The sequence below is a fragment of the Asterias rubens genome, chromosome 11 (assembly GCF_902459465.1).
Source record: "Asterias rubens chromosome 11, eAstRub1.3, whole genome shotgun sequence".
In the NCBI taxonomy this organism is placed as follows: Eukaryota; Metazoa; Echinodermata; class Asteroidea; order Forcipulatida; family Asteriidae; genus Asterias; species Asterias rubens.
In genome coordinates this window covers 6,669,778-6,672,781 of record NC_047072.1, presented here as the reverse complement: position 1 = coordinate 6,672,781, position 3,004 = coordinate 6,669,778, and the positions used below count along the sequence as shown (strand labels likewise).

General features: G+C 39.3%; 1 non-coding gene across 1 annotated transcript; it reads left to right on the top strand.

Annotated features, from left to right (window-relative positions):
• Positions 1–850: 850 nt before the first annotated feature.
• On the top strand, positions 851–923 carry Trnac-aca. Its single transcript has one exon. It is a non-coding gene; the product is annotated as a tRNA-Cys (tRNA).
• Positions 924–3,004: the final 2,081 nt, after the last annotated feature.

The following is a 3,004-nucleotide window of genomic DNA, read 5'->3' as shown; positions in this document are numbered from 1 at the left end:
ATGCAAATCATCCGCAGCCGAAGTTGTGGAGGGGAAACTCTCTTCAGTTTCCCCTCTCGTTCATTTCCGGTGCATAAAATGTTTATTCAATTCCCCCCTTTAAAGGCATGCGATACGTTGTGGGTTTTAAGAGAAAGAAGTAAATGACAGGATCAGGTTGGTGGACGGTATGAATTTTGGCCTCTGATGACAGCTCCCACCATAGAGGGGAATACAACATGTGGATTATGCTTTTAAGTTGCCACGTTAAAGGCAGTGGACACTATTGGTAATTACTCAAAATAATTATTAGCATAAAACTTTACTTGGTAATGAGTAATGGGGAGAGGTTGATAGTATAAAACATTGTGAGAAACGGCTCCCTCTGAAGTGCCATAGTTTTCGAGAAAGAACTATTTTTCCACGAAATTGATTTCGAGACCTGAAGTTAAGAATTTGAGGTCTCGAAATCAACCATCTAAAAACACAAACTTCGTGTGACAAGGGTGTTTTTTATTTCATTATTATCTCGCAACTTCGACCACCGATTGAGCTCAAATTTGCACAGGTTTGTTATTTTATGTTATGTTGAGATACACCAAGTGAGAAGACTGGTATTTGACAATTACCAATAGTGTCCACTGTCTTTAAACATTAGGGACCCCAAGCCTCTCTTTCTTTCATTGCCAATGCTTCTTTCTTTTCTAGTGTATGCTAAAATTAGTATTGTCGACACGAAACAATAAATGTTCATTGGTTGATTGATTCTTCTAGACTAAAAACGATGAAGCCTTTTAAGAGATGTTAAATTTGCATCGGGGATAAAGAATATTATTATTATTATTTTTTTTTTTACTGATACACCGAGGCAACCTCGGTAGTCTAGTTGGTAAGACACTGCTCTACAATTGCACGGGTCGTGGGTTCGAATCCCACCCGAGTAACATGCCTGTGATATTTTTTTCACAGGACTCGGGAAAGTACTGAGTATACAGTGCTAACACACATCGATGTATTGGTAAAAAAACAAAAGATGAAGCCTTCTTCCCATGTCAATTGTTCAGCTGCCTAGTCTTACTCGAAGTATGGTGGTGGGATTTTTATACAATGTAAAACTGTACAAATTTTGTCTTTATGTAAAAATGGTTTTCAAGAGATTAGGGGAACCCACCCCGCCCCTTAAAGGGAGCCTTCCTTTGCATAAACGTGACGTCATGTCGGTAACCCGAGCCGTCGGGCCCCCTGGCTGTGTGTATATAGAGACGTGTGTACTGTGTGGCCTGGTACCTAGGCGCGTGTAGTTATGGACCAGACTCTTTTTGCCGACGATTATGTTTGAATTCCCGACGTGACGTCGATGGTAGGGGGCGGTAACAATCCACAAAGGGGGGGGGCATGACTTATTCGCTAATTACGCAAGTCAGATATGTCGGGAATAAACAAAACACATTTTATTGGTGTTTAATACATATATCAGAAATAAATGACAGCAAAATTAACTGTTTTAATTGTATTCACTGCAGCATCCCTTTAACAACATTCCAGGTTAACAATTGGAACCTCATGATTTATCTACCTGTGTCAAAAAGATTACACCAAGCCTTTTTTATGAAATATGCTAATTACATTCGCACATGAGTACATGTATTGGCACACATGCTGTGCAGTACAAAGACGCACAAACGCGTATGCATCATGCCATCATCATCCCTGTACAACAAAAATAAACATTTCCCCTCAATTTCATATTATATTCATAGGAGGGCTAGTGTTGTCTTCTCTTGTCGTCATTACCGTTTATAATATGCCTAGGTGTTGATTAGTTATCTGGCATGCTCGTGGCACTCACTAACGTTTGTTTATCAACTGTAAAAACACAACTTACACACCGTTTGCGTTTTTCTTTGTGTTATATTTTGTATATGTAGTCAATATTATTTGAATTTCTCTTTGACCGCTTTTTTTTTATGCCTTATGAAATGCGTCAAAAGCCTTTCAAAATAGACGTGTGTTTATTGATGAATAAACGGTCAGAGACATTTTCAAAAAACTCTCTATTTATATGCGAACAGTTTGCTAGTCTTGATGACCCTTCTCATACACTCTAACATGCAGCTGCCGATGACATCTGCAGTCACAATCCATTAAGCGATGTAACATGGATGGAAATTCCATTCCACGCTCAGGATATTCCAGTAACGCGCACTTTGTGCTTTCAATAACTTCCCTGCTAGTAAACTGACTCCCCAGAAATCCTGTCCCGCAGATGCAGACAAAATTGTTGATCTATTAACAGGTTCAACTGTCATCTCGAAGGTCGTGCTTTAAACAATCCTCAAATTACTCGTTGGTTAGAACATGTTTTCTAAGTACAAATTGCTATCACGGTATACTATATGACAAGAAATAATGACAACAATAAGTCCTCATATAGCGCATTGTACAATAACTGTTTCAATGCGCTTTATTAGTGCCCTTGTAATTGGGCCAATAACACTCCTGTAATCTTTCTCAGCTCACTGGGAGTATATACATCCCGAGCTGCCGTGGCTCTTCAAATGTTTTTTTTTTTTTTAATATCAACCTCTACCCTCGCATATCATAAACGTATGTTGTCCTGGCAGATCCACAGTTGAACGAAAAATACATCCGTATCTGATATTAAAAATATGTTTCTTAAGGAAGCAAACAGCTTTGGAAGTATTATATGGTTCTGATACAAAAGTCTGCAACAACCCCACTACCTGACAGAATGTACTTTCATATTGGAAGCCGGTGAAGTATATCACAGACATAAACTTCACAAACACCCTTTTTCCTGTGAAGAGTTTGGTGAAATCGACGTCTGGTCCTCTTTTATGCGCTTTTCGGACTCCTCTTTGGTTTTGTCTTCCAAATCAAACAGGGAGCGTTCCAGTTACCCCACTGGCGGTCCCTGAAAGCAGTCATGCACACTTTGATAACCTCCCATCAAGCCGAGTACACTGATTATTCCTTCAGTTAAATGGATCAATCACAGAAGACA